This window comes from Phoca vitulina, unplaced genomic scaffold, assembly GCF_004348235.1.
Source record: "Phoca vitulina isolate PV1807 unplaced genomic scaffold, GSC_HSeal_1.0 scaffold51, whole genome shotgun sequence".
Classification (NCBI taxonomy): domain Eukaryota; kingdom Metazoa; phylum Chordata; class Mammalia; order Carnivora; family Phocidae; genus Phoca; species Phoca vitulina.
In genome coordinates this window covers 277037-302876 of record NW_022589754.1, presented here as the reverse complement: position 1 = coordinate 302876, position 25840 = coordinate 277037, and the positions used below count along the sequence as shown (strand labels likewise).

The 25840-nt window shown below is 36.8% G+C and overlaps 1 protein-coding gene across 1 annotated transcript in view; it reads left to right on the top strand.

Moving 5' to 3' along the window:
- LOC116621836 (dachshund homolog 2-like) overlaps nucleotides 1-25840 on the top strand; it is a gene marked incomplete at its 3' end in the record, with an annotated part of 252194 nt that overhangs the window by 24501 nt on the left and 201853 nt on the right. The gene's annotated exons all lie outside the window — the stretch shown is intronic.

Genomic DNA, 25840 nt, shown 5'->3' with positions numbered 1-25840 from the left:
GACAGAATGGGAGAAGATATTTGCAAATGACATATCAGATAAAGGGCTAGTATCCAAAATCTATAAAGAACCCTGTGCTGTTTTATGGGAGCATTTAGACCGTTCACGTTGAGAGTGATTATTGAAAGATATGAATTATTTGTCATCATGTTGCCTGTGAAGACGTTGTTTTTATAGATTGTCCCTGTAAATTTCTGTTGTATATCACTCTTGGCCTCTTTCTCCTTTTATAGAACCCCCCTTAATATTTCTTGCAGGGCTGGCTTAGTGGTCACATATTTTTTCAGTTTCTGCTCGTCTTGGAAGCTCTGCATCTCTCCATCCATTCTAAATGACAGCCTTGCCAGATAAAGTATTCTTGGCTGCATGTTCTTCTCGTTTAGTACCCTAAATATGTCTTGCGAGGCCTTTCTGGCTTGCCAGGTCTCTGTGGATAGGTCGGATGTTATTCTGATATTCCTCCCTCTGTACTTAAGGAATCTCTTCCCCCTAACTGACTTTTAGATGGTTTCCTTGGTTCTAAGATTTGCGAGTTTTACTATTACATGCCGGGTTGTTGGCCTGTTTTCCTTGATCTTGGGAGGGGTCCTCTCTGCCTCTAGGACAGAAATGTTTGTTTCATTCCCCAGATTGGGGAAGTTCTCAGCTATGATTTACTCAAATATATCTTCTAGTCCTCGCTCTCTCTCTACCCCCTCCGGGATTCCAATAATTCTGACATTGGAACACTTCATGGTGTCACTTATTTCTCTGATTCTATTTTCATGGATTCTGAGTTGTTTTTCCCTGGCCTCCTTTTTTCCCTTTTTATCTATTAAATTGTCTTCCAGGTCACTAATTCATTCTTCTGCCTCACTTACCCTAGCTGTTAGATTATCTAGATTAGATGGGTTCTCATTGATAGCATTTTTAAGTTCTGCCAATTCAGCTTTCATTTCTGCCCTTAGAGACTCTATGTTGCCATTAATTGATTTCTCCATTCCAGCGATTGTCTTCACAACTGCTAGTCTGAATTCCATCCCCAACATCTTGGTTATATCTGCATCCATTTGTAAATCTTCTGCATAAGTCATAATCTCTGAGTCTTTCCTATTTTGGGGGTTGCTCCTCCTAGTCATTCTGTTGAGGGGTGGTTGAGGGCATGTATAGAGTCCAAATTATTGACCAGAACTCAAGCAAGATGCACCTGTTTTCTAGGGACCTTAGGGTTGCTGACCTCTTGTTTTCCCAGCCTGTCTTCTGGGGAAGGGGCCTGCCATGCTCTTACCCACGCAACCCTGTTTGGGCAGATTTGCCCTGCCCCTGTGGGGGGAATGGGCTCAGTGGGAACTGGTGTTTTGTAGCTTTTTTTCTCTGGCGGCTTTCCCTGGTGGCTTTCCGTGTCTCTTTTGAGAGTCAGAGCAGAAGAGGCCCTTTCCGACCCTCTGCCTCAGAGCAGCAAGATCACAGTCTGTTCTTCAGTGAGCTCTCCAGGCCACACTATCTCCGTTTCTGTCTGTGCTGCTATAAACTGGAGCGTCCTCGGTTGTGTGCCCCTCCACAGCACTTCCAGTCCTCGCCTCCAGGTCAGGGCACATCTCTGCCCTTTGTGCTTCTAAACCCGCCAGCCGCCCCCAATTCACAGGCCCCACCACTTTGGTTTCCTTCTGGAGGGCTGCCCTAAGGTCCTTTCCCAGCCGCTACTGGTCTGCGTGTCTGTGCCCTGTCTGCATCGTGGGAGGCCTTTGTTCACCGGCAGTTTGGGATCCCCATGGCCAGCCTCCCTCCCGCTGCCATTTATCCTCCGATATGTGCCCGCAGAATCACGGCTCCCCGCTTTGTACCTCGAAACCAACCACCTGCAATCTTCTGTTTGTAGAGATCCAGATCTTCTTACATCTCAGGCTGATTCCATGGGTGCTCAGAGCGGTCTGGTAGATATCCAGTTCAATTCTGGGGACCAGTTTAGGGTTTCCTACTCCTCCGCCATCTTTTCCCAATCCCATCTGAACTGAGTTTTATATCAGGAACATTATCAGTCTCAGGAAGTGTGTTTGTTAATATTATTATGTCATATATTCATGAAGAGTAAATTAATTTCCCACTTTCATTTCAGTACATTGGTATTCTATAAACAGAATACTAAAAATCTGGTAGGTACATCACAGAACTAGTAGTCATATTTCTTTACCTGTAGATGGTTCATAATGCATTCAAAGTTGCAGAAACCCAATCAATATATATTTTTGACACCTGCTATTCTCTGATTCATGCATTATTTACCTCACATGAAAGCTACTTAAACAGCTCCTGCTGTAGTCACCACTTCTCCTAACTATTCTTTGACTACGGGTTAGATTTCTGTGACATTGCAGGTTTGGTGATGAAGAAATAGTTAAGCTTTAAATCAGGTGCTCATGTGAAATCATTGCAGAGTAAAGCTAAGAAGTTGGTGTTCTCAATAGCAATTCCTTGTTAATTACCTGGGAAATGAATTTTCTCTGGTGAAGTTTGCCCAGACATTCACTTGGCATTTTAGTAAAGTGGTTGGGAAGAAGGGTTTGGTCAGCATTTGCAAACTCCCATTAGATTCTGTCACTGATTCTGAGTGAGTTTTAATTTCTACAGCTGGAGAAAAGCAAGGGAAGCCAGATGTAGTAACATCTGCTACTAAGACTCTTGTTTAGGGAAAAAAAAAAAAAACAGTTCCATTGTTAAAACTTGATTTTAGCTCTGTTGGGTTGATTTAAAATATCTTGTTTCCCTTCTTTATGTAGCACTGAGAAGAGACATGTACATACACTAGAAACTGGATTATCTCAATCAGGATATGCTGTCCAAAGTGTTGTAGAAGGACTGTTTTAGGCACTATGACCCTAGGATCTATTATACAAAAGCAAAGCAGAGGAACAAGTGATAACTCATCCTCTCTGATATTTCAAATTTGATGAGATTAAACTTCAAATGAACATTTTATCCAAGCATGAATCATTGACAGGTTTGTTAAAACTGAATGGAAGTGAACTGATGTAATACAACCTGCCTAAGGAAAATGATAGCAGAAAATATTAAGGTTGAGATTCCAAGAGGAATTTCCTCTACTCAATAATTGAAAACGATCTTTAAAGATCTAGCTGAAGTCTTACCTCCTCTATGAGGACTTCCCTTATCCCCTGCGGTGATCTCTTGCTTCTCTGAAATTTTATCTGCAGATAGCTTTCCTCCTGCTCCTGTTCTTCTTCTTTCTCCGAATTGTTAAGTTTTAAGCCATATATGTATTCTCTTTCTCCCAACTACTTTCTAAATTCCTCAAGTTCAGGAACAGTCTGATGTGTGTCATTTTATATCACTCATAGTGCCTAATATAGTACCCAGATGTAAATGTTCAAAATGTTTTCAGTTTGTTAGACAGTGTAACTATCATTTATTATAATTAAATTATTTGCTTTGGGAAATATTCATATTTTAAGGAAAGTTATTGCTATACTTGAAGGGTGTATTATTCTGATTCTGATTGACAGATTCTCTTGAACAACAGAAACCTAGGGAATTACTATTCTGTCTCAGATACCCACATTTGTTCTGATTCCAAAACTTTCTAAATGTATGTCCATCCAAGCCTCAGTTTTTTCATTTAAAAATGGGGGTAATATTAGTTACGTCACTCATGGGGTTAAGATTAAATGAGATTATGTTCATGAAGTGCTTACACATAATGAGAGTTCAGTAAATGTTAGCTTTTATTACTGAAAGTGGTATCACACTAATATGTGTGAACCCGCATATATACCTACATTGAGAACAAGAAAAAGGGCAAATCTCAGCATAAAATGAACCAGTTTTCAGAAATTTTTGCAACCAGTACTAAATTAACTGGTTGACTGTGAGTGACACTCTATGCACTTCATTTTCTAGGAAATTCTTGTATGTTGACTTTCTAGGCTGATATGGCAGCTGGTAGGCCATTTATTACTAGTTCTATTTTGGTGGAAAATTCAGCCTTGTGTGTCATTTAGAGTTTGTGACACATGTACCCTCCCTAGGCTTAATGAGTTGTCTGCAGATGGGCTGTTATTTATTACAGTCATGTAGAATGAAATTGATTGTCTTCTAAAATTAATTTTTCATTTGCCTCTAGCCTTCCTTTAATAGAGGACACACAGTTGCCTGTTTGCAGAAATACTGTTTAATCACATTAATATCTCAGCCCCCCAGGCTGAAGAAGATAATTGTACAAACGAACAGCAAAATCTGTATCTTTAACTTCTTTTATGATTAAATTATGCAAATGACTTATCTCCTGCCCTTCCAAGCACTAATCATCTAATTAGGAATGATGTGTTAAAGGGATGGTTTTTAAATCAGGAGAGGGACGAAGGCAGGAAGCAGAAAATGGGAGCTGACAATGAAACCACTGAAGGTACAGTAGTGTGTACTACATGAATCTATGTATTTGGTATGAAAATAGATGAGAAGGCTCATATATACTATCCATAGACCTGACATGTGCCATCTTTTGACAGGAGATATAATTCCTTATCTCTGATGACATCTTTTTTGAGTTAGTCTCAAATTCTTAGTGAGGCAAGTGTTAAGTTTCCTTTATTCTTGAACACTCAAGGGATCTAGGGTTTTTATTATTTCACCCAGTGAAGGAGTTGGCTTGCTCTTTTCATCCATGGAGGATAATCTGTGGCAAAGGAATGGGACTGCACCTTGACCAGGAGCATACATTAGGTTTTTCAGACTACATTAGCAGAAGCAGTTCCCTTTTCCATGAAAAATTAAACAAAGTCAAGATACACAAACCCAGAGCAAATATAGTATTCCTACTGGGGAATTCAGGTTTAAATTCCAAGGTGCACTCTAGATATGTATTTGCAAGATCTGACCGTGGCTTTGTGCTTCTGCTTCCAGACATTGATTGTATACAGTTTTTAGCACAATAGTCCTATTTAGTTGTGGCCATAGTTATTCTATACAATATAGATATTGTCTCTTTTTTGATAACAAATACTTATTATGTTAACAATAACTATGATAATAAATCATATTATTAATGTGCCTTAGCAACCATGTCGAACTTTATACATTGATGTAGTTCTTATAATAATGTAAAAACATAATAAATCATGTTGTAGAAATGAAAGAAAATGAGTTTACTGTGTATATTTTAGTGCCTCCTAAAATTATTTCCTATAGGTCCATTTGTGGGAGTCAGAAATCATAACATTTATGTCCTTTTACTATGGTCTTTTATTGATTTAAATTCTGTGCTTTAACTGGTCATTATGGTGAACTCTAGGATATTTTCTTTATATAATGTAAACCATTTTCCAATGTGTTTGAGAACAAAATCTCAAGAAATGCATTCTAAATAGAACATAAACATTTGTGGATTGCACCTGATAATTTTTCTCAAGTTCCTGAGGCCAGTGCTGTCATTCTTTTACTATTTCTTGTGGAGCTTATTCTTCTGCATGTGCTAGGTCAGTTCACTGGGAAGACCCACTGATCACCAGCAGCTGCTATTGTCTACTGGAGTGCAGGTCCTTACTATATTGACGACAACTGTATATAGGCATTTATTTAACATCATTGCTTTTTTTTTAGAGAGGGAGAGAGTGGGGGAGGGGCAGAGGGAGAGAGAAATTTTTTTTTAATTTAAATTCAAGTTAGTTAACATTAGTTAACATGTTAGTATTAACAAGTTAGTTAATACTAAGTGTAGTATTAGTTTCAGGGGTAGAATTTAGTGATTTATCAGTTGCAATATAACACCCAGTGGTCGTTACATCCAGTGCCCATCACCAAATTACCCCATCACCCCACCCCCCTCCCCTCCAGCAACCCTCAGTTCGTTCCCTGTAGTCAAGAGTCTCTTAAGGTTTGCCAAGAGAGAATCTTAAGCAGGCTCCATGCTGGGTGTGGAGCCTGATGTGGTGCTGGATCTCACAACCCTGAGATTGTGACCTGAGCCGAAATCAAGAGTTGGACGCTTAACTGACTGAGCCACCCAGGCGCCTCTAACATCATTGCTTGTTCACTTATTGGGAAAAAAATGTTTAAGCTTTTAACTTAGATAATTGAAGCCAATGAGTCTGACTTATCAGACATTCTACGGTTGATTTTTTTTTTGAACTTTGTTCTGGAGATTTGACATGTAATCCTGTAGAAGACAGGTATTTATAGATTTCTACAGTGAAGAGACCACTGCCTTCAGGATTGCACCAAATTCAGAAGGGCCAGGTTATCCTGTGGAAGTGAAGGGTGAGTCCTTTAGAACTTATTCCATTGCTATCCCAGGAAGCTTTATCTCTCTTTTCCCTTTGGAAACTAACATGATTATAACATCCCACCCACCCAGAAAAAGTGATGCATTACCATATCGTATGATATAAAAAACAATGAACTGAATATGTCCCTGTTAATACATTTTTTTTTTTTTTGAGATTGAGTTAATCCTCAAAGTCATTGCTGTGGTTTTCCAAAAAATCTAAATAAGTTGAACACCCATTGCTTTCGTTTTAAAGGAGACCAAGAAGAATGGTTTGAATATTTGGGAATAGTAGTAATTGATTTTATAATCCCTTACTTCTTAAGTTTTTCACAACACGTCATTTGTATAACAATGATAGAACAGTTGTATTCACACTCATTTTTATTATTTTATTACAATAAAATAAATATCTTTATGGTTTATCATTTTATCATTTACATAAAAGTTTAACAAGAGATCTGCTGTTATTGATTGAGTCTCCACATCTCCACTGACTCAGTGACATCATTAAGTGCTACCCACACCTCCTGGGTTTTGAAAGCACTTCTACAGAATCCGAAGGTTATGAGAAATAGATTTTAAAACATAGTATCGAGCAATTAAGTGGTTTTTCAATATTTTCAAGAAAGTTGGAAAATAATTTGAATTAAATCTCCACTATTTTTTTTTTCATTCAAGGACTAGAATAAGAAGGCATAAAATAGCTGATTATTCACCAAATGGGAGATTAAGTACCCTCTATGCAGGAGATTTCTATTCTCTAAGAATTAAAAAAAAAAAAAAAAAAAAAAAACCTCAGAGAAATTTATCATCAACTGTTTTATTATAGTCAGAATTATGACATCACTTTCTTAAAATTCCGAACTATAGAGTGAAGCTTGTAATATGTCTCAGAAGGACTCAGAGGAATAGGAAGTATGGAAGATTAATCTGCTACTGTTTTATTTCTCCTCCTCTTCAATAATTGGGAATGTTGAGTGATCTTTTGAAAAACCTAGGATTGCCATACATATATGGCAACTTGGTATATGTCAAACCTTAATAAATGATCTGGCAATATGGGGCACCTGGGTGGCTCAGTTGGTTAAGCGGCTGCCTTCGGCTCAGATCATGATCCCGGGGTCCTGGGATCGAGCCCCACATTGGGCTCCTTGCTCGACAGGGGGCCTGCTTCTCCCTCCCCCTCTCCCTCTGCTGCTCCCACTGCTTGTTCTCTCCTGCTCTCTCTCTCTCTGCCAAATAAATAAAATCTTTTAAAAAAATGATCCGACAATAAAGAATATATGTCTCTGGTGAACCCTACTTGTAAGAGGCAAACTTCTCAGCTTTCTAAGAATATAGGGAAGTACAGTCAGTAGTTTTTCTCGATGCTTTTCTCATTGATCTGACTTTTCCTTTTTCTCCAGTCCTTTATTCTGTGTAGAGGTAGGGAATCTTAATGAGATGGAACAGAGTCTAACCCCAGCCTGTAATTTCTCGGTAATTAGTTTAAGAGGCTGGGACAAGGAAGAATATGTCTTTTAGTTTTCTAAAGGGCCTGATTCCTTACCCAATACATGCTTCACTTTCTGGCATGCTCAGCTCTCTAGAATCTTGCTCTTAGTTGATACAAGTTTGGTAGTAGTCATTAATTTCTTTTTTTATGGGGGCTTTTGAAGTTTGTTCATTTTCACAGTTCTAATAAACTATCCAGGGTGACATTTGTTAAATATAGAGCATTATATAGCTTTCTTCCATACATAGTCTGTATATAGCAGTTACTAAATAAATTTTGAATAACTTTCTAACTTCCAATAACATTATTTAAAAACCTGATTTAATAAATGGCATCCATTACCATGTATCTATACTCAAACACAGACATGGCTGCTATACTATTATTAAATGAAAATGTTCAGATTAAATTTTTTAGAAAAAAGGAAACCTGCCATCTTTATATAGGGTTTGAAGTTATGATAATAATTTCTATTTATTGAGTGGCATCTGTGAGCCAGACACTGTCCTTGGATCTTTTTGTTCATTACCCAATTTAATCCTTATGGCTATCTTAGGAGTTTGCTATTACTAGTCTCTTTTACAGTTAAGAAAACTGAAGCTAAGGGAAATTAGGTAAAAGAACTAGTCAATGCAGAGCCAGGAATTCACTGACACCAAACCCGGGCTCTTTAGATTATACAATCCTGTACTAACTAAAATAATACATTAATTAAACATCTTTAAATTATGGCACCAACTGGATCAGGTTTGAGGAAAGGATATTTGAGATAAGGATATAAAATTAAAATATCTACTCTTGGTTGCTTAGAATATGGAACACATCATGATCATTGGTATCTACTAGTACATTTTAAAGGGGTGATGGTATTGGCAAACATGTTTTCTTCAGAAATATTCAAGCTCTGGTTACAGATGGGATAGAGACTGTCATCTGTAAAATGAATATCTATTTATTTTGACAAGTCCCTTATTTACTGAACTTCTCAGTGGACATTCTAAATAATATAGAATATATTTCAGGGGGAAATAGAGTCATTGAACCTACCATTGTTCTGTTTCTCTTGTTCACTGCCTTTAAATGATAAAATGGTGTTTTTGAAGACAGGTGGTAACAATTCTCTAAAAAATAATTTAGGCTGTTGAGTGTAAAGTAGGATATTTATAGGGAGCTATAAACTGGAAAAAGTCTTATGTCTCTACTGCACAGGATTTAATTATGCAATTTGCTGTGACTTCAAGGAGAATGAAAGAATTGTTTCGTACAGTATTGCAAAGGAAGCATATTGGGGAGAGGAGTAATGAGAATCCATACAAATTGGGGTCTAGACCCCATGCTGGGGTATAGAATAGGTAAGTCAATTAACATTCTCTTAATAATAGTGGTGGATCTAAATTGTAGGGCATATATGGACTCTCTTCTTCACACATATATTTTCATGACACCTTTGTCAAGTTAGTACTATCTTATTTTGCAAATGGAGGAACCAAGTCTTGGAAAGATTAAGTATCTTATCAAAGCCAAACTGGCACTGGTAGAAAAGAAATGGCAATGTATTTACTCTGAGTCCTCTAATCACTGGACAATGTTTCCTATATCATTTTCATTGCTGTGTAACTCAATTTACTTAGGGATCTTGGAATAGCTTATTAACAATACTTAATGAAGTATCATGATTATATAGGATAACAATAAAATTTATTGAGAGGTATTTCATGAGCAGAGTGAGATGTTTGACTGACTATTGGGAAAGCATGGTCAGAGGTGTCAACTACCTTGAGATTATAATTGATGCCATGAGAGGAAAATTTCTCCTAAATTTTTGGCATAGCATAAACCAGTATAGGAGTGTGTAGAAAAAGGTTTAGATATGGTCTCTACTTTCAAATCTTACAATATAGGAAGCTGCAAGAAATTTTAGTTGATGTGTAATTCCTATTCAATAATAACTAATAAGGTAACTTACTGACTTAGATGGTTTTTGGGAGCACTTTTAGAAAACTTTTCCAACTTAGACTAAAAGTCTACCAAAATGTATATGAAATTCCACTATAAGAAAGAAGGAAACTCTAGGACATAGAATATCAAAAGGGTAGTAGTAGGGTTAGAGACAAGATATACCAAGGAAATCAGATAAAATAAATAATGAGCTCCCATGTTTAATTTATTGTCATATACTTTTACAAAGGTTTGCAGATAGCTACTGACCTATCTTACAGCAACTATGAGTAAGGAAATGCTATGCCAGTAGTGAAGGAGCTTATTTTATTGGTTAGATAGCTTATTTTTTTTCAAGATTTACTTATTTATTTGACAGAGAGAGAGAGGGGCTGGGAGGGGCAGAGGGAGAGGGAGAGAAAGTCTTAAGCAGACTCCGTGCTGAGTGCGGAGCCACATGTGGGGCGAGGAGCTTGATGCGGAGTGCAGAGCCTGATGCCGGCACGATCTCACAACCCTGAGGTCACGACCTGAGCTGAAACCAGGGTGAGTCGCTTAATGGACTGCACCACCCAGGCACCCCTGGTTAGATAGCTTATTTAAGCCCAAAGAAAGGGAGCTTATGAAATTTTATGTGGTCTGATACATTTTAGGCTTTTTTATCTGTATGATTGATAAAACGAAAGGGACTCTCAATAGTAAGTTCAGACCAGCCAGTTATTCCTGAGAGTATAACTGGCATGAGTTGTTAAATCCATTCTCTTTTCTCTGGTCCACTGTATAATTGCTGAGAAGATAGTGATTGAAACTCAGGGTGAATCAGTAGGTGGAAAGAATTGTGTTGCCCTCTACTCTCAAACTTTGGTCTTAATTACAGGTAAGGAACTGTTCTTTGATGGTGCCTATGATAAAGTATTTATCTGTGGCTACACCACTGAGCTTACCAGATAAGGTATTTGGCATCAGTTTCTATTTAATATGATGTGCCTTGTGATTGGCTGAATAATGGCTTCCCAAAGATGTCCACATCCTAATCATGGAACCTGTGTATGTTACCTTACATGACAAAAAAGATCTTGCTGACGTGATTAAGGTTCAGGACTTTAAAATTAAAATGAAGAGATTATCTTGGATTATCTGAGGGGACCCGATATAATCACAAGGGTCCTTATAAAACTGAGGTTGGAAGATCAGAATCAATAGTAGGAGATGCAACAATGGAAGCGAGAGCTTGGAGTAATGTGAGGAAGGAGCCATGAGCCAAGGAAAGCAGGTAGCCTCTAGAAACTGAAAAAGGCAAGGAAATGGATTCTGCCCTGAAGGAACCGGGGGAGATACCTTGAGTTTGTCCTCCAGAACTGTAAGAGAATATATTTGTGTTGTTTAAAGCCACTGAATTTGTGGTAGTTTATTATAGGCACAATAGGAACGTAATATACACCCTAAGCTCTGTTGTCTCTCCCACAGTATCTGTCATATGACTGAGTACATGGTAGATAGTAAACATTTTTTGGTTGGCTATCTTACCAGAAAACCTAGGACATGATTAACTAGAAGTGATTCTGAGACTCTTTATATGGTCAGTGGACAGTTGTTATAACGGACTTGGAAAATCTTCAACATTTCTGTAAAATGCTGAAATTTGCTCTGAGTAGATTAAGGATTAATGTAGCTGAATTTTATGCAAAATACTATAGGTCTACATATTCATACACAAATATTTAGAAATTATACGAAGCTAGTAGTCAAGACATTTTGATTTTTTTGTCATTTAGCTCTAGCAGAAGTGTCTAAGTGTAATAAACCATCCACATTGCTATTTTTGTCATTGGAATTAAAATCCAATCACATTAAGTAGGAAGAAAGATAACTTGGGGTTTTAGGGGGCTTTGGTTGCATTCACCTTCATAAACTATGTCAATGAACAAATGTCATTTATTTAATTGCTTATTAATACTCTATCATATTGGGGCACATGGATGGCTCAGTAGATTGGGCATCCGACCCTTGGTTTCGGCTAGGATCATGACATCGAGGTTGTAAGATCAAGCCCTGCTTTGGGCTCCACTGGGCGCAGGGCCTACTTGAGATTCTCTCTCTCTCTCCCTCTGCTCCTCCCCCTACTTGGGTGCACTCCCTCTACAATAAACAAATAAATCTTTTTTAAAAAAGACTATCATATAGAGATAGGTTCAAATAATGGACAACCTAGAGGTAGGTTCAAATAATGGACAAGTGCACATTGTAGCTAAGCATGTTTAAAATAACAGTAGCTTGACCTATTTCATTTAGCATAATCTCCTCCAGTCCCATCCATGTTGATGAAAACTTGGGTATTCATCCTTTCTGATGGCTGAGTAATATTCCATTGTATATATGGACCACATCTTCTTTATCCATTCGTCTGTTGAAGGGCATCTCAGCTCTTTCCACAGTTTGGCTGTTGTGGACATTGCTGCTATGAACATTGGGGTGCATATGGCCCTTCTTTTCACTACATCTATCTCTTTGGGGTAAATACCAGGGGTGCAATTGCTGGGTCATAGGGTAGCTCTATTTTTAAATTTTTGAGGCACCTCCAGAATGTTTTCCAAAGGGGCTGTACCAACTTGCATTCCCACCAACAGTGTAAGAGGGTTCCCCTTTCTCCACAACCTCTCCAACATTTGTTGTTTCTTGCCTTGTCCGTTTTTGCCATTCTAACTGGTGTAAGGTGGTATCTCAATGTGGTTTTGATTTGAAGTTCCCTGATGGCTAATGATGAACATTTTTTCATGTGTCTGTTAGCCATGTATATCTTCTTTGTAGAAGTGTCTGTTCATGTCTTCTGTCCATTTTTTGACTTGATTATTTGTTTTTTGGGTGTTGAATTTGAGAAGTTCTTTATAGATCTTGGACGTATGCTAAGTGAAATAAGTCAAGAAGAAAAAGTCAATTATCATATGGTTTCACTTATTTGTGGGACAGAAGGAATAGCATGGAGGACATTGGGAGAAGGAAGGGAAAAATGAAGGGAGGGAATGGGCGGGGGAGATGAATCATGAGAGACTATGGACTCAGAGAAACAAACTGAGGGTTTTAGAGGGGAGGGGGGTGGGTTAGCCCAGTGATGGGTATTAAGGAGGGCATGTACTGCATGGAGCACTGGGTGTTATATGCAAAAAATGAATCATGGATCACTACATCAAGAACTAATGATGTACTATATGGTGACTAACATAACATAATAAAAAAAGTAAAATAGCAGTAGCCTGTATGTCTCTATAACAGCTTTAGAATGAGTTATGTAAAGTACTGTGTATGTTAGTTTAGTCTGAATGCCCTTAAGTATGGTGCATTGATCATTAAATAAGTGACAAAATCAAAAGAATATAGATAAGAATCTTCTTAGGCTATAGTGCCAGAATTCTCGGTAAAAATGTTATATAGGTTATGGTTGGATTAAGAACATACAAAATATTAAAACATTCATATATTTTCATATTCATATTTTAATGTTCTTCTGGCATTGAAACATCTTACAAATGAAATTTATCATTTTCCCATTACCAGATGGTCACTCTTTCTACTTTTTCCATCTTAATAGGGTCACCTAGTCCCCTAGACTTTTGATCTTATAGTAATTAAAAAAAAAAAAAACAACCCTTCACTTCTTTGTCTTTCATATCCAGACTACCAAATCCTGCTGATTCTTCTCATTATCTGAGATAACCTGAGATAACCATCTCCTCTCTGGACTCTTATGTAGATCTCTACATTTTGTTCTTTTATGTTCATAACATAAACCCGTAAAAGAACTCCTCCTTTTTTTCATCCTCTGCATATTTGACCAACGTTATTACTCATTATTCTGAATCATGGAATCTATTCTGCAGACATTTTAATCTGCTTCAATTTCCCTGACTCAAGATGCGTTCATTTCTGGAAAGTCTTCCTTATTCTTTTGCACTAATACATGTCTCCTACCCTTTCAAAACTACTTCAAAACTTACGTTTTAAAACAATCTCTCTTCATTAGTCTTACTTAACTCTGATTCCTCTTTATTCTTATTGTGGTTTTCAACACTTGCTGACTTCCTGACTTGTGTTTTGTATGTGAGGCAGCGTTGGCCCATACTCACAATGGCACCCTTCTTGCCAGGTGCTCATCTTGCCTTGCCTCTATCGGTATTCAGTATGCATGTAGTATCTGTTCATTGCAGTTTCAAATTTATACATAGGCAAGTTTCATAGAACAATGGTCAAAAATATTACTCCGTATCCTCACTATTATGAATAGTGTTGAAATAAACAATCATATTTGAAGAAAAATCCCCCCCAAAAACCATAGCCAAAGAAAAGAGCACTTTGTGCATCTGATTGCTGCTTTCTAGGTTATTATCTCCTGGAAATCAGTATAAGCCTTGTGTGTTTTGATTTTTCCACAAAACAATGCCTTCCATATAGGAGGTGCTTAGTATTAAGTTTAATTGAAGCATTATAGTGAATAATTTATTAAAAATTAGATGATACAACTAGCTGCTTTTGGTGTTCACTATTCAAACTGTTTGCAACCAGCTTTAGTTTAACAGTGAGAAATATTGCCCAAATCATGTGATATAGTGAAAAATTCAGTATTTTGTATAAAGTGTATGTGTGTATGTGGGTGTATTGTGTATGGCGTAGCACAAGACCTATCACATAGTGAATGTTCAGTTAATGGTACTTACCAAGAGTAATATTTGAAAAAGGTCCAGTCTTCCTTTAGGGGACAGGGAGTAGAGATTTTGTGGATTGCTGCTGTAAGTTGTTGTCCTAGTTAACTCCACCATGACCTTCTAAAATACATTTACCAAGTAGTGTTCACTAATATATTTAACAAATGGCCTGTTCCTGTGTCCTGCCTTCAAGGAATCCTATTTGGTAACAGCAATATGTGCACACATGAAACAAAAGAATATAATTAATTTTTAAAACATGTAATATAGATTCTTTATTTTTTTTCCATGTTTGAATCAGATTTATTTAAATTAAGAAAACATCATAGATTTGGTTTAAACATACTCTGTGTTCTGCTTTTTTTTTTTGATGTAGTGTTTCATGATTCATTGTTTGCATATAACACCCAGTGCTCCATGCAGAACATGCCCTCTTTAATACCCATCACCAGGCTAACCCATCCCCTCACCCCCTTCCCTCTAGAACCCTCAGTTTGTTTCTCAGAGTCCATAGTCTCTCATGGCTCTGAAACAAATAATACATTATATGTTAAAAAAAAGAAGAAGAAGATAGCAGGAAGGGAAGAATGAAGGAGGGGAAACCAGAGGGGGAGACGAACCATGAATATAGACTCTTTAGATTATGTGAAAGTTTAGAAAAGGAAAGGATCTTGATGTTTTAAGTTCTATATGAAAAGTCTGCTTTTCATTTATTTTGGGATGATGTGGAGAATCACAGTCTCCTTATTTTTACACGTTTAAACTATACACTGCAAGAATTGGCTTATCTTTTTTTATGCAGTATAGTGCCCTCTGGTGAATGTTCATTTCAGAATAATAATTCTATTCCACTGACTTTTTTGTAAAATCAGTTATTCTATGAAACATTACTGGAAAATAAATTCTATTTGCTTATTAGTTTGCAGAAAATAATGACATGTTGAATAAGAGAAAGACAATATTCTGATTTATAGTTAAACACTTAAAATGATTGTAACTTAAGCCCACATAGATTTCTTTTACTCAGTTACACTAAAAATTTGCCTGCCTTCTTTTTTCCATTACCCTCCTATGTGAAAAATAGATTAAAATCCCTGAATTTATTGATAGTGTTGCCAGTTGCTACTTTTGCATTTCTTAAAGACAAAGAGGTTGTACTAAAATTGATACTTCAATAAAATACAACAAAATAAATGGTAGTATTATTCTACAAGGGAAAGCATTTGATCTGTAGGCTCAAATATCATAGGTCAAAACTAGGTTGCATTATTTTTTCTCCTTATTTAAACAATGAATATTCTTAACTCTTTCCTTACAACATTCTTGCTTAGGAGGTAGATACTATTTTTTTCTGGATGTAACTGGAAGCTATCTGGTGTTTAAAGTGGTTTGTAAAAATATAGTAAGTTAGGGTGGATAGCTGTTTTAGATAGATATATTTGAAGAATTTTCAATATAGACCTCAATTTATAACCTCAGCCCAATTCTTGACTATTCTCAGGGAGTAAACCAAACTTCACCAGAACAAAGAAGGTGAATATATTAAAAGAACAGTAATGTCCTTACGAATTATTTTTTCTAGGTACTCCTTTAGACAGTTTATATGCTAAGAGGTATGTGAAGCTAGTCACAACTAACTGCAGATTCCATCTACCATTTGTGAATGACTCTATTCTTTTCTTTATTTTTAAAAAAAGATTTTATTTATTTATTTGAGAGAGAGAGCGCACGAGCACAAGCAGGGGGAGAAGCAGGCAGAGGGAGAGGGAGAAGCAGGCTCCCTACTGAGCAGGGAGCCCGATGTGGGGCTCAATCCCAGGAACCTGGGATCATGACCTGAGCCAAAGGCAGCTGCTTAACTGACTGAGCCACCCAGGTGCCCTGTTGTTTTCTTTAGATACCTGCATATGACATTCGTATTATAAAGATATTAATTTTGCTTTAGTTTTTTAAGTGAATATAGGTCAAAGGGAATATATTGTGAATTCTGTTAATTATTCATAACCAACTTTGTTGTTCACATCATTGTGAAGTGATCTTCTTGTCCCACTAGTAACCTCCATGGATATCACCTGAAACTGACAGATCGGTGGAATTGTTTAGACAGATGGGTGGAATTGTTTAGAATTATGTGTGACATAGAAAGAAACCAGACTGCCCCAATTCAGCAAATTTGACTGAGGGAGACTAATTAGCATTGAGTTGTGTTTTGTAAAAGTATCAAAGCCATGGTTAAACTTGGTTAGAGTAAATACCCATCTTATGTTGGGGAATTTAGTGCTTCTTGGGAAAAACCCTGTATATTCTTCATGAAGAAGTATATAAATTCAGTAAAATGTAGACTCCCTTTAAGATATAACTAAGTAGAAAAATTTGACAAATATTATTTTATGCACTTAGGTAAAGTTATTTATTTCAGTTGTTCATTCTAAAAGACTCTGCTATTGTAGTTTCTTAAACTACTCTTCAAGGGAGCAACTATTAAATATGTAACGAGCAATTTTATAGAATGACAATGAGAAATTATTGACTAATAAATAAGATACATAACTTATTTAGTAGTATTTAGTTTTAATAGATTGAAGTATTTTTTATTTGGGCAGGCTGAGAGAGTAGTTCTAGCATGATGCCTACTAAAATCAGTCTAAATTCATACAACTTGGGCAAGTGCTTGCTATGATTTTACCTTCTTCAGACTAGATATGTACTTACTCTGAGCCAACTGACTGAGGTTCTAGTTTGTCCCTTTCCCATTTTTTTCATTTTTTCAGTTTTAAGAGGAATAATTGACAAAATTGTGTATACTTAAAGTGTACAAACATGAGGATGGTATATATTGTGTACGTTGTGAAATGATTACCACAATCAAGTTAATTAGCATCCATCAGCTCATATGGTTGGCTTTTTCTTTTTTGATTCCACATAAAGTGGTCCTATACAGCATTTGTCTTTCTCTGTCTGGTTTATTTCACTTCACATAATGTTCTCCAGCTTCATCCCCATTTTACTGTGTATGGCGGGATTTCCTTTGTTTTAAAAGTTCAATAATATTTCAGTGTGTGTGTGTCTGTGTGTCTGTGTGGGTGTATAATCACAATTTCTTTATCCATTCATCTGTTGGTGGGTGCTTCAATTGATTCCATATCTTGGCAATTGTGACTTGATGCTGCAATGAAAATGGGACTGCAGCTATCTCTGTAGGATGCTGATTTCGTTTCCTTAAGATCCATACTAAGAAGTGGGATTGATGGGTCACATGGTAGTTCTATTTTTAATTTTTTGAGGAAACTCTGTACTTCTTTCTATAATGCCTGTACCAATTTGCATTTTCAGCAACAGTGTATAAGAATCTGAATAGACATTTTTTCCAAAGAAGACATACAAATAGCCAACAGATACATGAAAAATGTTCAACATCACTAACCATCAGGGAAATGCAAATCAAAATCACAGTGGGATATCACCTCACACCTGTCAGAATGGCTGTAATCAAAAGGACAAGAAATAACAAATGTTGGTGAGGATGTGGAGAAAAGGGAACCCTTGTCCCTCTCTAATTTGCTCTCTGTGTAGTGTGCGGCAAGCGACCTATCCTTTGTCAGCCCTGTTTATTTGTAAAAGAGGGATAATAACCATTTTACTCACTTCTCTGAATGATTGGAAAAATTGAATTAAAAATGTGACTGCAGGTTTTCAAAACATCAATATACATTTTTATATTTGTTTTATCCTTCCCTTCACTAAATTATAAGCTACTTGAAGACAGAAATTGCATCTTATTGTCTTATCCTAGTTTTCATTTACTAGGTACAACTACATGTTCTGTTCTAGCTACTTGGAATAAAAAGGTTAATAAAATATAATCCCTATGCAGAAGGAGCATATACTTTATTTTATGGAGGGAGAGAAGAGGAGATTAAGTGGGAGCAGTAACAAGTATTTAACTATGATGCCATAGAGTTATGCAATAGAGGCATATTAATGATACAGAAAGTGCCATGGCAATGGAGATGGGGAAGTTACTGATCCCAACTTGGGATATTCAAACAGTTTCCCAAAAATGGCTTTAGAACTGATTCCTAAAGCATGGGTAGGATTTTTTTTAAGGCAGATTTGGAAAGAGAGGGCATTCTAAGGAGAAAGAAGAAGCCAGAGAAAGTACAGATGTATGGAAGTACCTTACGTGTTCCAGAGAGACTGAGTAAGTTGGTGTGGTTGAGGTGTAGTGTAAATGCATGGGGAAACTAGCTACAGATCCTAAAGAAGTTGGAAAAATGTATTCTAAGAAGAAAGATTGGAGTGAAGAGGAGACTAGAGGCTGGAAATGTATCTAGGAGATTGCCATAGTGCTCTGAGAAAGAGATTTTGAAGACTTGGCAGTGGCAATGGGAATGGAGTAAGGATTTATTTGAGAGCCATCCCAGGAGTAACATTGACAGGATTTGGTGACTGAGTGAAAAACTGGAGAGCCTTTTTAGGTAAAGAAAATAAGCCTTTTTAGGTCTTGTGACTCAGAAGTATGCATAGTGCCTAGTACATAGAAGGGGGTTATTAAATTGTTGTCTAATTGGATTGATTCAAGCTCCTGACTAGAAGATATTAATATCATCATAAAGATAAGACTTTATTTTCTTATTTCCACAGCTGCCATTCCAGTAACTTTTAAGAGTATTAGATTCACTGTTAAATGATTTTTAGTGTCTCCAAGGGCAAGAAAGCCATTCTGTTTTTCAAGTAAAACCATAAAGAATTTATAGATTGGCTTCCTTGTTATTGAGAACAGGAAATAGGTAGAGATATTCAGAAATTTGCTATTTAATATCATGTGAACAGAACTGGATTGATGTTTATCTTTTCAATATGCCTGATAAAAGGATTTGCTAGACAGATTTATAGTATTCTTAATTACAATATTACATTTGCAAAAACTTTTAATTACCCTAGGTAGTTCTCAAAAAAGCCCTCTGAAGTTGACAGAAAATATATTATCACACTCATACTGTAGCTGAGGACACTGATACTTGAAGAAGAAAAATAACTTCTCTAAGGATGACAGCTAGTAAATCTTAGTGTCAGGAATTCCCTTCATTTCTGATTTCAATTTCTCAGCAAGACCCAGGAATATGTATTTTTATCAAGTTCCTCAGGTTATTCTTCAGCAGATAGTACTTAAGAATCATACATTTGTAAACCAAACTGGAGTTGGGAAATGAGAACGGACTGGGGAAGAAGGGTTATCTAAAAGAGAAGTAGGTGTCTAAGGGGTTATAATGGGATTATGAAGGAGGATGGGGTAGAGTCCAGGAAAGGTAGGGAAACAGTCACATTTCTAAGCCCTTAATCTAATTCCTGGCTTCAGAAATGAGGAGCAGTGGTTCTTGTGGTGATGGTTGTTGTTGCTGCTGTTTCTGCTAGTATTTATTATTATTATTATTATTATTATTATTATTATTAGCAGCTTATTTAAGCAGATGTGGAGTTAAGCAGATGTGGAGCAAATTTAAGCTACTTCTTGAAAGTGTCTGCCTTGTCTTATCAAGACCTAACGGTGAAGATGTATTCATGGCTCCTTTGGCTGAAAGAATGCATTTCTTGCATTAAAATATAAGTTCCAAGAAGGTAGGACTTTTGTTTGCTTTGTTCATTGTTCTCTCCCCAGAACCTAGAACTGTGTCTGCTACAGAGTAGATATTCCAAAAACCTTTGTTGAATCAATTTTCCTGTGGAAAGACATGTTGTAAATTCAAACCTCTGTTGTTGTTAAGCAATGATACTCTTTCTGTAATTGAAGTCTCAAGGGGTTAAGATCTGTGACATAAAAGTAATAGTGTTCAGTCGTGTTGCTCTTTGTAGGATTGCCACAAGTACTCCCCAGGAGTGGGCCATGCAGTTTCTAAAGACCTGATCTCAGTAGTAGCTGGGTCTATTAGAAAAATAACTATTACTTCAGGTGCATTATACATTGAATAGGCCTTTGTGGGCTGGCCTAGGGACATTATATTTTTTGAATGAGTTAAGAATAACTTAAAATTTAAGAGAGTGGTAAATTGAAGTCCAGGGTATTATTGTGACATAATCTAAAAAAGTGTTCACACTTTGGCAATGGTTAATTTACAGTAAAATTTCAAAGCAGCAAAAATAAGTTTAGAAAAACTTTTCAGATTGAATTTAAAGCAACACATAAGAATACAGTTAGAACAATTTGCTGCCTAGCACAATTCCAACAATATAATAAAAGGTAACAAGAATGAGAAGTAACTAAAAATAAGGAATAATTTATACTTTCTAAGGCACTTTTACATGCCTTATTTCACTGGATTCTTGAAATAATGCCTATTTTATAGGCAAGGAAATCAAGGCTCACAGAAAATAAGTGACTTATCCAGGGGTACCTAGCTGGCAAGAGTTGTGTTCCACGTCTATAAAGTGTATTTCTCCAAGTGTGTCCACAAAAAAATGAGTTTTGAGGGTTTTTTAAAATTTTTTTAAATGATCTTTTTTTTTTTTAAGATTTTTATTCATTTATTTGACAGAGAGAGACACAGCGAGAGAGGGAACAAAAGCATGGGGAGTAGAAGAAGGAGAAGCAGGCTTCCCGCAGAGCGGGGAGCCTGATGCGGGGCTCGATCCTAGGACCCTGGGATCATGACCTGAGCTGAAGGCAGATGCTTAACGACTGAGCCACCCAGGTGCCCCAAGTTTTGAGGGTTTTATTTATTTTATTATTTTTTAAGATTTTATTTATTTATTTGACAGAGAGAGACACAGCGAGAGAGGGAACACAAGCAGGGGGAGTGGGAGAGGGAGAAGCAGGCTTCCCGCCGAGCAGGGAGCCTGATGCGGGGCTTGATCCCAGGACCCTGGGATCGTGACCTGAGCCGAAGGCAGACGCTTAACGACTGAGCCACCCAGGCACTCCAGTTTTGAGGATTTTAAAGAACTGCTCCCTCCCACCCCCCACAAATGAGAGGAAGTTTCATTTTCAAATGTCTAGGAAACCTAAATAGGTTTCTTAATGGTAGTACTTATAATCGTTAGCCTGTAAAATGTTAATTTGTATCATGTTTTCATATATCTAAATGGAAAATACAATAGTCAGAGTTTTCTAATTTTTTCTGATTATAGAACGTTTTTCTTTTCATAGAGCCTTTCCTAAGATTGGTGTTTCTCAGTTTCCTTTGGGAAATGCTGTTTCAGGGCTTTGCTCTCAGCTGTCAAAGTCAAAAAGCATTGTCATAGTATTTCAAGGTGTAACTTCTAGAGTTATTTGACTTTTACTATAGGAATCTTGAAGATAGAAGTTTTCAAGGTCCAAAAAAAAACATCCTTAATGCAAGGATTGTTTTTAAACAAAACCAAGAAGCTGGGGGAGGCATCTGGGGGCAGGAATTATATCCTAAGTGCGCCTCAAATTATATTATATAAACAACTACCTATTCCATATACTTGAAAGGAAGCCCTATGTAGCTGACCTTGATAAAGAAATGAGGCTTTTGCATGAGAATATGACACATATTATAGCATTTTCCCCTCCTTATTAATAAGGAAAGCAATTCATAAATGATTTATGCTTTTACTTATAATAAAAACAGAACTATATATTCTAGCCCTTGGATACTTTAAAACAATCATTTGAAAATGATTTGAAAGGTACTACATTTTTTAAATTTAATTTAATTTTATTATGTTATGTTAGTCACCATACAGTACATCATTAGTTTTTGATGTAGTGATCCATGATTCATTGTTTTCATGTAACACCCAGTGCTCCATGCAGTACGTGCCCTCCTTAATATCCACCAGTGGGCTACCCAATCCCCCCTCCCCCCTCCCCTCTAAAACGCTGTTTGTTTCTCAGAGTCCATAGTCTCTCATGGTTCATCTCTCCCTCTGATCCCCTCCCCCCTTTATTTTTCCCTTCCTTCTCCTAATGTCCTCCATGCTATTCCTTATGTTCCACAAATAAGTGAAACCATATAATTGACTTTCTCTGCTTGACTTATTTCACTTAGCATAATCTCCTCCAGTCCCATCCATGTTGATGTAAAAGTTGGGTATTCATCCTTTCTGATGGCTGAGTAATAGTCCATTGTATATATGGACCACATCTTCTTGATCCATTCATCTGTTGAAGGGCATCTCGGCTCTTTCCACAGTTTGGCTATTGCGGACATTGCTGCTATGAACATTGGGGTGCATATGGCCCTTCTTTTCACTACATCTGTGTCTTCGGGGTAAATACTCAAGAGTGCAATTGCTGGGTCATAGGGTAGCTCTATTTTTAATTTTTTGAGGAACCAACTTGCATTCCCACCAACAGTGTAAGAGGGTTCCCCTTTCTCCACATCCTCTCCAATGTTTGTTGTTTCTTGCCTTGTCCATTTTTGCCATTCTAACTGGTGTGAGGTGGTATCTCAATGTGGTTTTGACTTGAATTTCCCTGATGGCTAATGATGATGAACATTTGTTCATGTGTCTGTTAGCCATTTGTATGTCTTCTTTGGAGAAGTGTCTGTTTATGTCTTCTGCCCATTTTTTGACTTATTTGTTTTTTGAGTGTTGAGTTTGAGAAGTTCTTTTAGATCTTGGAAGTCAGCGCTTTGTCTGTAGTGTCATTTGCAAATATCTTCTCCCATTCTGTGGGTTGCCTCTTTGTTTTGTTGACTGTTTCCTTTGCTGTGCAGAAGCTTTTTATCTTGATGAAGTCCCAAAAGTTCATTTTTGCTTTTGTTTCACTAGCTTTTGGAGATGTATCTTGAAAGAAGTTGCTGTGGCCGATGTCAAAGAGGTTATTGCCTATGTTCTCTTCGAGGATTTTGATGAATTCCTGTCTCACATGGAGGTCTTTCATCCATTTTGAGTTTATCTTTGTGTATGGTGTTAGAGAATGGTCGAGTTTCAAAGCCTTAGGGAATAGAGAATAAGTTTTCTTATTGTAGAGTATTTTATTTCATTCAATTTAACAACTCAGTAAATAGGTTTGTTGAGTGAATGAAAAAATGCATGAATGAATAAATGCCAACTGTGTATAATGTTCCTTCTGAACAAGGAATTTTGAAATTTTGAAGATAACTAAGATGTGGTTCTTTATCCTCAAAAGTTTGTAATGGAGTTATGAGCTCTTAACTGCTGCCTACTCCAGATCAATAGCTTTCGTGCTTTACAAAGTATTTTTACATCTATTCTCTCATTGAATCTTCATAAAACTCTGTTATGTAAAGCAGACTTTTCCCTCATTTTATAGGGAGGGAAAATGACTTGCCTGGGGTTCTACTCCTGATAAGTGACAGAAAGACTAGTGTTATCTGTCTTATATGTGTAGAAAGCCAAACCCAAATCAATCCCTTGCTAGGTTCCTAATGAACCACACCCATTTTATCATTCTGTTAAGTCAACCTTACATATGAATTTGCACCCCTTGGTATATACATTCAACTCGTCTTAGGTTATTTTCACTGGGGCATGTTCCAAAAGGAAGAAACTAGACTTACTTGTTTTTTAAATCCTCTCCTAGTTAGTGTTGTGTTGGCACATGCTGAAGAATGCACTTCACTGAGAATCTTTGGCACCAAATGATGGTTGTGTCTGGGTCTGTCTGGTCCTTGTACTCCCTGTCTACATGAACACTGTTGGTAAAGTACACACTGCATTTGTAAAATATAAGATGATTTGCACCCTTGTCTTCTGAATGATTAAAATACAAATACATGCATTCTACTAACCAGGAAGGCATCGTGAAAGACACCAGAAGCTAGACAAGAGAAGACCCCGTTGAAGATATGACTCCAGAATTTACAAACATGTTGCCATGGCAAAGTCATTTAGCCTTGCTAAATCTCTTTCCTCACTTACAAAAAGACAGGATTACTTCTCTTTGTCCATCTGTAGATTGGTATTTACAAAACTACTGGGCAGACCCTGTCTTTGTGGAGGACTTTGAACTTCTACCAGGAAAAGCATTATAAAATGTAGCTTTTATTATCATCATCACACAGCCATTATAACTGGTACAATTGATTGTGTTAAGCATTTAAGATCAGGGTTCATGGATTACATTGTCAATTTTGTCATAAACTTCCTATTTGACTGTGAATATCCAACTTCACACTTTTGTTCCTGGATTTACCTTCTGTAAAATGTAGATAATAATATTTAACTACATCATACAGGATGTTATCGAACTTTCCTTTCCTTTTTTGAGATTCTCAAATATAAAGAACCATAATGATTATTAGTACTACTTTATTCTGATTGGCATCTTCGTGGACAGTCTTAGCATAGCATGTATAAATAAATTAGGTAAAGTCTTCTCTCTAGTATGTAAAGAATTTTACGTATATCTTTCTCCTATATTCCCTCTTCCTTAAACAAATATTTATTGAACACCAACTGTGTGCCAGGAATTGGGTTTAGTGCTAAGAATTCAAAAGTGGTACTTCCCTGTCCCTTCTGTTAGAAGGCTTAGAAGTATAGATCACAAGTTTCTTTAGCTGAGTCCTGCCATTGCTTCAGGTACAGTGCAAGAAAGCAGGACGCTGATAGGGCCCAACTAAGCATGACAGTTGAAGCTATTAATGATCACGTCTACTATTTCATAGGAGTGAGGCTCCAGGTGCTGGCTCTTTGTATCCATCATTCATCCATTACCTAGCTGTGTGACCTTGGGCACATCAGTTCCACCCTTGGCATATCAGTTTTCTCATCTATAATTTTTAAGACCTCATTTAGTCCAGAGTTTCTATGTTTCTGTCTTCTAGCTATAGATAAGACAACAGTTTATAAAGACAAGGGAGTTTGTTTCTTTTGATTAGCTTCATTAGCCAGTCAAGATTAGAAAGGAATGGTCCCCTACCAACCTTCAAATGAATAACCTTTCATGGTGTGTGTAAAGGGAAATGATGAGTTTGGTTACTCAATCTAGCCCACCATAAATACAAAAAAACTCTCAAGCCAAGTTTGTTGTTTTCTTGAACATTTCCCTAATGTAGAGGATCGGTCAAAATTGGATTGTACTTTGAGGTTAATGCTATGTGCGTGTTAAGTGAAGGCAGAAATTAAACATTTTATTTTTCAGAGGGCTTTATGTGATTTACTCTATCTTTGTAGTAGGCTGTTTTGTCTTGCTCAGAATATCCTTATTGTTTGTACTCCTTGGAGTCCTAAGAAAACTCATGCATGATTTCCATTTTAGTGCAGATAACACAAGCTTCCTAAAAGTTTCAACCTAGAATTTGTGGGTTTTTTTTTCCCTGCTTGACTTAGGTGGCAGGAGGCTAAGGGCTCCGGAGGAGCATGCCTCCTATCACTTGTGTATCATGGCCCAGCAACTTGATACTTTAGGTATTATTTAAAAATCCAATATATTCAAACTTTGGTATCTGAGAGCAGTAGAATCAGTACACACAAATGGTAAACTGATAAATATAGAATTTTCTTTTTTTTTTTTTTAAA